Source organism: Syngnathus scovelli, chromosome 16 (assembly GCF_024217435.2).
Source record: "Syngnathus scovelli strain Florida chromosome 16, RoL_Ssco_1.2, whole genome shotgun sequence".
Taxonomy (NCBI): domain Eukaryota; kingdom Metazoa; phylum Chordata; class Actinopteri; order Syngnathiformes; family Syngnathidae; genus Syngnathus; species Syngnathus scovelli.
In genome coordinates this window covers 9006221-9019901 of record NC_090862.1, presented here as the reverse complement: position 1 = coordinate 9019901, position 13681 = coordinate 9006221, and the positions used below count along the sequence as shown (strand labels likewise).

General features: G+C 47.1%; 1 protein-coding gene across 2 annotated transcripts in view; it reads right to left on the bottom strand.

Moving 5' to 3' along the window:
- gcgra (glucagon receptor a) overlaps positions 1-9265 on the bottom strand; it is a 33979-nt gene extending 24714 nt beyond the window's left edge. For both annotated transcript variants that reach the window (XM_049744754.1, XM_068653440.1), the window contains exons 1-2: positions 9167-9265; positions 8984-9085 (exon numbers count right to left, since the gene is read on the bottom strand). The gene's annotated coding sequence lies outside the window, so the exon portion shown is untranslated. The remainder of the gene's footprint in view (positions 1-8983; positions 9086-9166) is intronic.
- Between the last annotated feature and the right edge of the window lie 4416 nt (positions 9266-13681).

Below are 13681 nucleotides of genomic sequence, written 5' to 3'. Positions count from 1 at the left end.
TGCGTCACAGGCAATGTTTCGAAAGACATGTTAAAGCATGTTATTCAAACTTCAAAAAGGCTTTCTGTGTACTGTCTTTCTTTGTAAAAAACTTGTGTGCACGTGCGGCTTATAGTCCGGTGTGGCTTATGTAAGAAAAAAACTAAAATATCCCCGACTTTTAGCTGGTGCGGCTTATACACCGGTGCGGCTTATACACCGGAAATTACGGTATGTGTGAAATTATTAACACATTAAATCATTTCACATGTTATTGTCACACTAAACCGCATGAGGGTGGTTTAGGCCTGTGAAATAATTGGAACTGCAACTAACGAAGAGTGTGACGTAAGCCACGTAGAAGGGCTTGTGCCCGCAGTGGGCCAGGGCCCATAGGCCCCTATTGGGGTCTGCAGGGGCCACAGGCCCCTATTGGGAGCCACAGGGCCCACAGGCCCCCATTGGGGGCTGCAGGAGGCCAGGGGCAAAGCACCGGAGGGAGCTCAGGGGGAAAAGCTCCCTGGAAACTTCTGGATTTTGGCAGTATAGCAACCCCCAAACCATTAATTTCATCACTCAATTTCAACAGTTTTGTTAAAAAAATATTCCTGCTTGGTGGGCTACCAAGGTGAATATAATACAGTCAAACCTCGGTTTTCGACCACAATCCGTTCCAGAAGGTGGTTCGAGAAGCGAATCGATCGAACTCCGAATCTATTTTTCCCATTACAAATAATGGCGTTTTTTTTAATCCGTTCCAAGACTTTTTTAAGCAATTTTTCATTTGCGCATTTTTGTCCGATCGCGCAACTGCAGCGCACAGCCACCGACCACGCAACTGCACCGCGCTGGTTGCATTATTGTGACAGAGCCGTCGCTGAAATTTAGAAAATATTTTTAAACTCCTGATGTAGTTTCCAAAATTCAAGTGGACCTAAGTGCGCAGGGAGCTTAATTTTGTCCGCTCGCGCAACTGCAGCGCACCGCCGAACGCACAAACCTAGCGCGTCGCCGACCGCGCAACTGCACCGCGCTGATCACATTATTGTGACAGAGCCGTCGCTGAAATTTAGAATATATTTTTAAAGTCCTGGTGTACTTTCCAAAATTGAAGTGGACCTCAGTGCGCAGGGAGCTTAATTTAGTCCGATCGCGCAACCGCAGTGCGCCGGGCGCTCACTGTCGCATTGCTTTAAGAGCGTCTTTGTGTTCCGAGTTGTGAGATGACGCTGCTCTCGAGCCATGCCCATCTGAAGCAGTTCCTGATCCCGTTCAACTTGCCCCCCCCCCCCCAATATATAAAAACAATTTTCTCAACGGATCTACACGATTCACAAAAATGATACTGCCGATGGAAAAAAACACGGAAATCCGCGGAAGATTCTCATCGCTGATGGCTGGTGCTCCGGAGCCACTTATAGTCCGGAAAATACGGTACTTATTTTTATCTATTACATCACTTCCGTCCGGGGCGAGACAAACCAAACAAGGTAATGGGTGTTGCCAAACGGTTTTGCAAATCCGCCATCTTTATTACTCTGAGAGACTTTGTAGTCCAAACAACTCAAGGATGCCGAAGTGGAGAGATCAAAATGTTCCTTTGTTAAATGCATCAACCCACACAAATCACTACACCATACCCCAACATCAGAGCCTCAAAGACGTGCCTGGTCAAATTTCATTTTTCGAGCAGTGTTCCCACATCTGTGGGCAAAGTCCTACTTGTTCAAGGACGAGTGTTTCAGAAATCTTTTCAGTATGGATAACGATTCACCGAAATACTTAGTTTTGTCGATGGTTCAATTCCTTCAATCTATGGAAACGACGGACACAGTAAAGCGATAAGCTTGAGATGACACAAAAGGAATAAACTGTATTTCACTTTAATAATTGCGTTTCTAGGCACTCGTTTTCATAGCATTAGCGTCAGTGTTTCTGCTAATTTTAGAGCTGTGCGCTCTTTGTTTTCACTTCTTCTGGAGGTATTTTGAGTAGTTGTATCAGATAAATTGCATCGAAGGTGCTATTTTATTCTTGGGGAACACAATGTGTTAAATGCATTTGTTAGCTTCTCGCTAACGCTAGTGCTAGCATTAGCTCACTTCGTAGCTTGACTGCAGTGCTTGTTTACAAGATGTGTTCATAAATATTGGGAGGGGATTTATTTTGTTACGTGTTATGCATGTATGGTCAAGTCTTCTGCCGTTGACATATTTTAATCAATCAAAAAGTTTGCGCTGCAAGTAAACTACAAAAACTACAAATACGTCGACCGGAAAGGGAGGCGCACATCTTGCAGCCTGAAGGGAGTGGGGTGTGAAGTATCTCATTTGCACTTAAAGAGACCGCACAAAAACGGCTTGCTCTGAGCCGCACCTCAGAACAAGTAGAAAAGAGGGACCTGTGATGCTATCAAAACGAGGAATTCAGATAAAAGCATTGCTGTTCCACTTTATATATAGACCACAACTCAATTATTACCGTGATAGGTAAGTTTTAAAACAAGGAGGCCAAACTAAAATGAGGCAAAAGCAACAAAGCAGAGGTGTATTCCAGAAAGCGGGTTATGTGAAAACTCTGAGTAAGTTAACCCTGGGATGAGGGAGTTATCTGTTCTAGAAAGAGAGGTTACTTAAACTCTAGGTCAGTTACTGCGGAAACTTGGAGTGTATTCAAACCAGAAAATTCCTTTAATCCACTTGTGTGGTCTGGACCAAAAGCAGACTTAATTTTTTTTCGTTTGGTGCGGTTCCTATTCAGACTGTACATTTTGCAATCGAAGTATACACATCCACGCTTGCGACGATCTGTGCTCCCATTGGACAGCAATGACCAGGGCGGCACACAGAGCGCAGACCCGGAAATGGAGGAAAACATGCTAGTCCTACGCACTGCGTTCCTGTTCTGCACATTTGTGCTGTTGGTGCGGATCTTCACTGTTTGTATTCACACCTGAAGCAAACCGCACCAGAGTTAGTTTGGAAGTGGACCAAGACCACTTAAAAAAATGGGTCTCGGTCTGTTTCTTTAATCTGCACCAGGATTTGTTTGCGTGTATTCACACCTGCACAAAAGATCCGGACCAGCGTTACAATCAAACCCTGGTCCGTTTAAAGCGGACCAAACAGTCAGGTCTGAATACACCCTTACTCTGTAAACAGTAAGCTGGCAGGTTTGCTATAAGATACCCAGAGTTTCTACCTGTCTTCTCCCACACAAAGAAAGCGGTTAATCATAGATTGGCTGTTCTATTAAAATCCGATCGAGAAGCCGTAATAATCCGAAACGCTTTACATCGCAAGAGAATCTTCCGACCCAGTTTAAATTTTTTATCATTTCGAGAAGAATATCTTTTGAACGCTACCGCTTTTCTATGAACAGTATAATTTATCTCAATAACCTTCTCTGGCCATGGAATGGCTAATGGTGTAGCAGTAGACTCAGACCTGTGTGCAGGTACCATGAATTCGATTCCCACATACGACGGTGTGCATATGAGTGAGACTTTTAGACTCCGGCCATATATGTATCCCCAGCCTCACACACCGCGGATTAGCACTCAGATCAGAACAAACCTTATGCATAGCACTACGTTTTTTGCAAACGGCGTTTTCTTTATAATATCGGGGATGCAGAGCATTACTTTTTTTCTGTTGGCTGAGCAGAACTCAATGTTAGTTTTAAAATAGTATTTTAATGAGTGTTGGTGTAGGCTACAGTGTCACATTTTAAATGACTTCAATAGGTATAAAACACAAATGCGTTTATGACAAGTGTTAATCCACGAAGTGTGGAATTAACTGGGAGGAAATTATTAAATCATTATTATTAAATTATTTTAAGTAGCCGCTGAATTAATATTTTCGTTTGAATGAACATTGACTTTGTTTAATAGTCTAAGTCCATTTAAAATAATTAAACTGAGGTGCAATCACAGTCTAGCAAAACATAACTTACCTTTTTGTCTTTATATTTCATTTTGAGCTGCTTCTAATTCCCTTTTTCTCATGTTGGATTGCACCTAAATGAAAATCAGATTTCATTCCTACTTAAATTCATAACTATAGGTTATGATACGATCTTATTCAAACTTAAGCATTGACTTGGGCAGGAAACATAGACTCTGTCCGGAAGAAGGCCCAGCAGAGGCTGTGCTTTCTGAGACAGCTCAGGAAGTTCAACCTGCCACAGGAGCTGCTGAAGACCTTCTATACTGCCATCATCCAGTCTATACTCTGCACCTCCATCACTGTCTGGTTTGGATCGGCCACCAAACAAGACAAACACACTGCAACGGACAATCAGGATTGCAGAAAAGATAATTGGGACCAACCTCCCATCTATCCAGGACTTGTACCTGTCCAGGACCAGGAAACGTGCAAGTAACATCTCTACAGACCCTTCTCACCCAGGTCGCAGTCTGTTCGAACTACTCCCCTCCGGACGGCGTTACAGAGCACTTTACGCCAAAACCAGCAGACACAGACACAGCTTCTTCCCCCAGGCTGTCGCTCTGATGAACTCACACCACTCATAGAGTCTCAGAGTCATTACTATGCAATAACATCCTGCTCTCGATGCTATACCTTTGGATTGTCCATATTATGTGTACTATGCATCCTCTCTGCATCCATTGCAGCCTGGCCATCCTGGAAGAGGGATCCTCCCACCTGTGGTCTCTTCTCAAGGGTTCTCATTTCCCCTAGTAGGAGTTTTGAGTTTTTCCTTGCCCTCCTGGGAGTTTAAGATCAGGGGATGTTTGAGAATAATTGTCAATTTTTGCACATGTTGTCCTGAATGTTGTTAGCTGTTGTACAGAGGCCGAGATCTACCGGAGTCAAATTCCTTGTTTGGCATGCTCAAACTTGGCAAATAAAGATTGAGTCTAACGATTTTAACGATTAATGCCATGACGTCTCTCTCTCCTTCGCTGCTGTAGCTGTATTAGATTTGCGGCGAAAAAATACATTCGTACTTGCCATAGGCCTGCATAAGGACCTCCAACTCCATCGTGGTAAAATAAGGCGATCTGTTTTTCCTCAGTTGTCATGGTGACACATGGTATCGGGGCTCCATTGATGATGGCTTTTTATAGTGGTTGTGCACGCACATAACTCTAGGTTAACATACACAGAGTTGATTGAACTAACTCAGATCAGCTTTTCTGGAACTGAATACTCAGTCTCCCATCCAGTGTTCCCTCTAAGCTGCGCAGCTGCGCAATTGCGCACTGGTCGCACAGTATCTGCGCACAAGAAACTCCATGCTGCGCACAAAATAAAATTCAGCATAAACTATTAATATCTAATGTTAGACCAGTGGTTCTTAACCTGGGTTCAATCGAACCCTAGGGGTTCGGTGAGTCAGTCTCAGGGGTTCGACAGAGTCTCCACTGAGGAGGTCCGAACAAACCTGATTTATTGTGTAAATTCGGATTTACCAGTATGCAATTTGTTGTGAGTTCATGCATTGTGTTGGTTTTGTTCTTTGAACAAGGTGATGTTCATGCATGGCTCATTTTGTGCACCAGTAAAAAACATCTATGTCTAGAATTAAAAAAAAAAAAAAAAATTCACTAACGAGGGGTTCGGTGAATGCGCATATGAAACTGGTGGGGTTCGGTACCTCCAACAAGGTTAAGAACCACTGTGTTAGATGTAATCTAATCTAATGTAATCAAGTGGACGAATGATTTTCTTTCAGTGCCCTTTTGTAGTGAAAAATCAGTAATTGACAGGTGTCCAGTCAATGATATGGCTCACTTACGCGACATAGCCAATCATAGGATAGACAGTGCCTGAACATGTGTCCTGCCCATCCGTGACACACAGGTTAGCGAGCTAACGACAGTGCGGCGGAGTCAAGAGACGCAAATGCTAAATTAGCTCATCATGGCAAAACGAATGAGCAACGACACATCCACTTGCCAAGCCAAAATAAATAAGAGATGCGGCAGTTCTTTTAAGATTGAATGGCTGTCGGAGTGTGTGCAAGTATAAAAGGAAACAGTGAAACTGAGTGAGATTTTCTCTTTTTCGAATGAGAACGGTCCCCTCTGCAAAACATACAGTGAAGCCAAAGTGGCGAGCGAGTTTACGGAGGCAAAAATATGGAAGGAATGGAAGTTGGACTACCTCAAGTGTCACATTCAGCAGAAATGTCATTTGAAAGCTGTTGGAATTGTACAAAGACTCAAGACGGGACAGGAGATCGGTACATTATTGCGAGAGAGCGCAAAAGACCGACAGAAAAGGAATGAGCTGACACACAAAACAAAATCCGACCCCGAGCAAGTTAAGTTCTCATTGACAATATTGTATTGTCGTGCCGTGCCGTGTCGTATTTATTTATTTATTTATTTATTTATTCATTCATTCAATTTATTTATTTATTCATTTATTTATTTATTTATTTATTTAATCTGGTGTTGCACACAGTGGCTCACAGTGTGCGCAGGGAGCGTGTGTGTTTGTACAGACACTTGAAAAATTAGAGGGAACACTGCTCCCATCTCAGAGTAAGTCAACTCAGAGTTCAGGGATAGACTCAGAGTATGTTGAACCTGCTTTCTGGAATACCCCCCAGCTCTCCAATCCGATGAAAACAAAGTCTGAGCGAAAAGGGTCAAAGGCTTTGCGGGAGCTGCCGGCAGCATACAGTATCTGTGTTGATATAGGGGTGGGCGGAGCTTAGGTGTCACGTGCCGCCAGCCCCCTTCTGGACCCTCCTCGGCACACTCTTCCAATGCAGAGTGACAGCGCTTTGTAGTGGCAGCCTATTCTTAGCTGCCTCCTGACTTCTCTCATGTGTGCTGAGGAGCGCCGGTGGGCGGGCATATTTTGCCATTTGGTCGGGTCTGCTGAGTGACATCTCACGCGCTTGTCATTGTGTCTCTCTTTGGTCTCGTTGCACAGCATCAGTGAAAACAATCCGTGTCGACCGCAAAGGAGCGAAGCCGATGGTCATTGGCTTTTCGACGACGACCGCATACGCCAAAGCATAATTGAATCCCGTTCCTAATGCTTCACTCGCATTTTGGGGCTGTCACGGCATGTCACCAATGGAAAGAAGTCTCGACGGCTCGTTTTTAGCGCTCAAAATACGTCTGATTGCGATGATCGCTTGCTCATGAAATGCTCTCTTGAAAGGCCGCCATGGGGCCAAGGTGTCTGGATCTAATTTGCTCTACAGAAGAGTGGCAGAGGCTCATGTCACGTTCCATGTTCCTCTTTGACAGGCTATTGGCCGACCAAATTTGTGACAAAGGCCAAATACCAAAATAACATTTTGTCCTTTCCGGCCAACTTGGCGCCCGAGTCGTCCGGATGGCAAGCCTCGCCAAATGCGGACAAATGCCATCGAGCACGGGTCTGCCCGGCTTTAACGTCGTCGAAGCCGCTTGCAAGGGCTTGCCCGGGGAACCCGAAAATGGCACCGAACCAGCTCCTTTTAGAATGCGCGCATCCAAACTCATTCGTCAAGCGTGGCACCGACGCTTCCTTCGGTTGTGCGCATGCCTGTGCCCAAATATATTTGCACGCTTAACAGCCTTAAGGAGATTAAGTGTGGGGGCGGGCGAGAGCAATGCACCCAAGTTGTGCCTGCGCTTCGTGATGTTGTCAAATTGGGTCCAATTAGGAGACAAAACACTGTTATTACCGACTATTAAAACAGATATTACGCTTCTGCACACAGGAAATTACTCTTAATACAACACTGTCTCTAAAGAGAATGAGGCAACTACTCTGTATTCAGTACAAAATACATACTGGGAAGGAAGGAAGGAAGGAAGGAAGGAAGGAAGGAAGGAAGGAAGGAAGGAAGGAAGGAAGGAAGGAAGGAAGGAAGGAAGGAGAAATGGAGTCCCATTTGCTGGGTGTATCAGGCAATGCCCCAAATGCACTTGGCAATGTTGAGCGTGAATTCAGCAAACTCGCAACCCAAATTCCATTTGCTGTTTCAAGCCTCATTTATAAAACTCCAATATTGATTTAAACGTGGCGTACATATGTTTGTCGCTGTTTTAGTCTTCGAGGCACAAGCAAATTCAATAATGTGTCTGAGGAATGATTTATGGATTGGCTGGGCTAAAAATGGTCTGAAGACGACAGTCGCGTTTGCCAACCTGCTTGCTTCATTTGCTGCTTTGCTAATTGTGGCCCGGGCTAGACAGATTTTTTGTAGGGGGGGGTCATTTTAATTTTGTTATTTATCATGCAATTTGTGAAGTCGTGTTTTTTTAACTTGGTTCATACGATGCTATCAAAACATTTAAGTGTACAAATGTTATTTTTGGGCAACTACAACATGATGGTTAGTAAAATGGCAACTCGACAAACCGCAGGCAAAAGGGGTCAAAGCAATTGTCAATTGGGCAAGATTAAGATTACGTATCACTTGATACGAGTGTTGATACGCTCGCTGCCCATTTGCAACTGAAATGTGGTGCAATTTCATACACAAAGAAATGAAAAAAAAATACTTATGTCATCACTTTTTAACCAAAGGTTCGATGTTGAGACGATTAGAAGAACTTTTTATTGTTCTTCTTTTAACGAACTTCCATCTGAATTTGATAAAAGGCCTTTGCCAATGCGTTTGCTTATCACAAAGCGACCTTTTGAAGATGTACACCCCAACATTGAAACAATCACACTCTGCCGCTGATAGTTTTGGATTGTGCGGGTCAGGTGTACCTAATAAAAAGGCGGCGAGTGTGTTATGTTGGCATTTCTTATTTTCTGCAAACTAATGCAGCGACCAAAAGCAAATCAACAATTTCCAGAGCTGCTGTCCGTGTGTTCCGAGCACTTTTTTATTGCTATTTTTGCTGTCGCCTCCACTCATGGGCTGCAGACCGCAGACCCAAAGCGGCATTTGAGCGCCCGGGATCAAGTAACTCGTCTCGCTTCAACGTAACAGCGCTTGCATGAGCTTCGTGTGCCCAACGCGTTCAAAGTGCAGGCCGAGGCGGCTAAAACCAAACCAAAACAAAAGTGTTTACCGGTTCTGGAGGGTTGGCCTGCCTCGGTCTGCGTCGTTCCCGCTCATCCCGAGAGCATCTGGCACCAAAGACGAGAGTGGCTCCTGCGTTTTAAATCCAAAACTGCCCCCCCAAGAATTAGTTTTAGTCCTGCGTGACCACGCCAAGTGGAAAGTTTCATTTGAAATAGTTATTACAACTCACAAGAGTGACGCGATGACATGATCGTTATGTGGCTTTGTGCTTGATGTCATGCGACTGGAGCCTTGCTCCGACGCTGCACTCGCTCCTTGTACTCGTGTGACGTCACATGTGTGGGGGCGCTATTTATTTAATGTGCGTGCGTGTTAGTGTGAGTACATTTTTTGTCTACTGCACCTAACACGATGTTGAATGAATGCCAGAATGATTGACATAATTTCTTTGTTTCGAACATGTAAACTATACACAAATCAGTCAATCAAATGAAGGAACCAAAATAAAGACCACAAACAAGGTGAAAGTCATTTAAATTATAACTATAAATGCTAGGTACAAACAGAATACAATATACTGCACAAAATGGGCAGAGTTTACTTGTCTGAAAAGGAGTATTCAATTCAATTTAAGACAAAAATAAATAAATACAATTTATTTAAATCGCTAAATTTTAGCGACGGCTCTGTCGTAATAATGCGACCAGCGCGGTGCAGTTGCGTGGTAGGCGACGCGCTACAGTTGCGCGTTCAGCGGTGCGTTGCAGTTGTGCGATCGGACAAATACGCGCAAATGAAAAAATGCTTAAAAATATTTTTTGTCTTGAAACGGATAATTTTTACCCAGTGACGTGCAGTGAGGTTCATGACTGGGGAGGCACTGACGTCACCCCCCCCCCCCCCCCCCGGTCAAATTTGTCCGCCACCTAAACGTGTCACAAAAAAGGTTGGGGAACGCTGCTCTAGTGTGGATTATTCATTATTTAAGGTGAACTATTTTAATTAAAATCTCATATCAGCAGTCTTCACACATAAAAACACTCAATAAAGCACACGGAATCAAAAACTTGTTTTCGATCGTGCGTACCACTCCGTTCCGAAGTCCCGTTGTCCGAATCAAACCTTTTAACTCCGGAGTTGCTCTTTCTTTACTGATGACCTCCTGCTTCGACCAAAAATCCATCGTTGAAAATCATTTGGATATGTAATCCTCCATTGTAAAACGAAATGTAAAAACGGAAAAAAACTCTATTCTAAAACAAAATATAAAAACGGAAAAAACAAAACGAATGTAAAACAAAACAAATGGACGACTGCTCCTCAGTTCTCTGTAAATTTGAACTGGAGATCTCTTATTCTACAGTCTACGCATGAAGCATCCCGGGATCACTAGCACCACCTGCTATAAGGCTGGAGAACCTTTTTTCGTAGCCTCCGTAAGATCTCTTTTCAAAGCCGTTTTGTTCATCTAAACAGGGGTCACCAACACGGTGCCCGCGGGCACCAGGTCGCCCGTGAGGACCGCATGAGTCACCCGCAGGACTGTTCTAAAATTGGCTCGAATAGCGGCACTTGTCAGCGAGCTGGGTCTATTTATTTTAAAGTCAAAACTCGGTTTTCGAACGTCCCGGTTCTCGAACAAATCGGAATTCGAAAAAAAAATTCGAGATTTTTTTGCTTCGGTTGTCGAACTAAATTTGGAGGTCGAACCTCGCGAGATGAGCCGGGAGGACCCGAAAAAAAAACGACCGCGCGGCCCGGATGCCGACTGACTCCGTTATTGTATTTTCGTTACTTTGAGGATTGTATTAACCCCTAATCATACCTCCAAAGAAAGCAAGTGGGAGCAGTAAAGCCGTCCTAAAACACAAAGACGCACAGTGAGCGCCCGGCGCGCTGCGGTAGCGCGATCGGACCAAATTAAGCTCCCTGCGCACTGAGGTCCACTTAAATTTTGGAAAGTACATCAGGACTTTAAAAATATTTCCTAAATTTTAGCGACGGCTCTGTCGTAATAATGCGACCAGCGCGGTGCAGTTGCGTGGTAGGCGACGCGCTACAGTTGCGCGTTCAGCGGTGCGTTGCAGTTGTGCGATCGGACAAATACGCGCAAATGAAAAAATGCTTAAAAATATTTTTTGTCTTGAAACGGATAATTTTTTTTCCCATTATTTGTAATGGGAAAAATAGATTCAGAATTCGATCGATTTGCTTCTCGAACCGCCTTCTGGAACGGATTGTGGTCAAAAACCACGTGTCACGGTCAGGTGGAGCATGGAGCAGGACGACCAAGTGCAGCTTGGACCAGGGTTTATTGAAGCAACTCAAAAGGCAAACTGACATGACTTAACAAACAATACTTGACTGACTGACCGGGACATGAAACAAGAAGACAGCAGGACATGACGGCATCAAGACAGTACGACAACACCGAACGACAGCAACCAATGATCCGACAGGGAGTGAGGGGCAGACAGGACTTTTATACACGACAGGTAACGAGAGGCAGGTGGGAACAATCACACTGATCATGGGCACACAGGAGGGGAGGGGCGAGCACACAGACAGAAACCAAGACAACAGACACATAGTGGAGCAGTTGGGGACGAGACGTGACAGAACCCCCCCCACAAGGGACGGCTCCCGACGTCCCAAAAAAAAACTAGGGGAACCAACCCGCACTTGGGCGGCGACTTGGGGAACTGAACCGCACACGGGCGGCGACTTGGGGAACCGAACCGCACCGCACTCGGGCGGCGACTTGGGGAACCGAACCGCACTCGGGCGGCGACTTGGGGAACCGAACCGCACTCGGGCGGCGACTTGGGGGACAGAACCGCACTCGGGCGGCGACTTGGGGACAGAACCGCACTCGGGCGGCGACTTGGGGGACAGAACCGCACTCGGGCGGCGACTTCGGGGACAGAACCGCGCTCGGGCGGCGACTTCGGGGACAGAACCGCGCTCGGGCGGCGACTTCGGGGACAGAACCGCGCTCGGGGGGCGACTTCGGGGACAGAACCGCACTCGGGCGGCGACTTCGGGGAACAGAACCGCGCTCGGGCGGCGACTTCGGGGACAGAACCGCACTCGGGCGGCGACTTCGGGGAACAGAACCGCGCTCGGGCGGCGACTTCGGGGAACAGAACCGCGCTCGGGCGGCGACCTGGGGGACAGAACCGCACTCTGGCGGTGACTTCGGGGGACAGAACCGCACTCGGGCGGCGACTTGGGAGACAGAACCGCACTCGGGCGGCGACTTGGGAGACAGAACCGCACTCTGGCGGCGACTTGGGAGACAGAACCGCACTCTGGCGGCGACTTGGGAGACAGAACCGCACTCTGGCGGCGACTTGGGAGACAGAACCGCACTCTGGCGGCGACTTGGGAGACAGAACCGCACTCTGGCGGCGACTTGGGAGACAGAACCGCACTCTGGCGGCGACTTGGGAGACAGAACCGCACTCTGGCGGCGACTTGGGAGACAGAACCGCACTCTGGCGGCGACTTGGGAGACAGAACCGCACTCTGGCGGCGACTTGGGAGACAGAACCGCACTCTGGCGGCGACTTGGGAGACAGAACCGCACTCTGGCGGCGACTTGAGGAACAGAACCGCGCTCGGGCGGCGACTTGGGGAACGGAACCGCGCTCGGGCGGCGACTTGGGGACAGAACCGCAATCGGCGGAAACATGAACATGAACCGCACTCGGGCGGCAACCCAAACATAGAATGCATTCGGATGGCGACTCTAGAAGTCCGTACAGTAATTGGCGGCGATTCTGGAAGTCTATACCTCGATCGGCGGCAACTCTGACAGTCCGTACCGCGATCGGTGGCATTCGGAAGGCGGGGCTGTGCGCGGCGGCAAGAGCCATCACGCGCCGCAGCAGTGGGAGTGGAGCCAGGGACGATTGCGGGTCCGACGCAGCTGGCTTGGATGTCTGCTGACGTTCGCGGGTCCTGCGACGCTGGGGTGGAGCCCGATGGCGGCCGTGAGTCTGATGACGCCGGGAGGCACTCCAACGGCGGCCGTGGGTCCGGCGTGGCGGCACCAGAGTCCGATCGCGACCGCAAAGCCGCTGGCGCCAGAAGCACTCCGATGGCGGCCGCGGGTTCGGAGTCGCGGGAGCAAGTTCGACGGCAGCTGTGGAGCCCACGGCGATGGAACCTGCTCAGACGTGGATCGGGTGTCGCAGTGGAAGCTGGTGGTGGAGGGGGGTCCAAGCGCTGGTCGTTGTAGTGGTTGGATCATTCTGTCACGGTCGGGTGGAGCATGGAGCAGGACGACCAAGTGCAGCTTGGACCAGGGTTTATTGAAGCAACTCAAAAGGCAAACTGACATGACTTAACAAACAATAACTTGACTGACTGACCGGGACATGAAACAAGAAGACAGCAGGACATGACGGCATCAAGACAGTACGACAACACCGAACGACAGCAACCAATGATCCGACAGGGAGTGAGGGGCAGACAGGACTTTTATACACGACAGGTAACGAGAGGCAGGTGGGAACAATCACACTGATCATGGGCACACAGGAGGGGAGGGGCGAGCACACAGACAGAAACCAAGACAACAGACACATAGTGGAGCAGTTGGGGACGAGACGTGACAGTTTGACTGTATTTTTGCTATTCTTGTTCAAATCACACTTACATGTGAATTGGGAAATGACAATAATAACACATAGCGAAAGCCAAATTGAGCAAATTGGCTATTTCAGAAGTGTGTATCAAA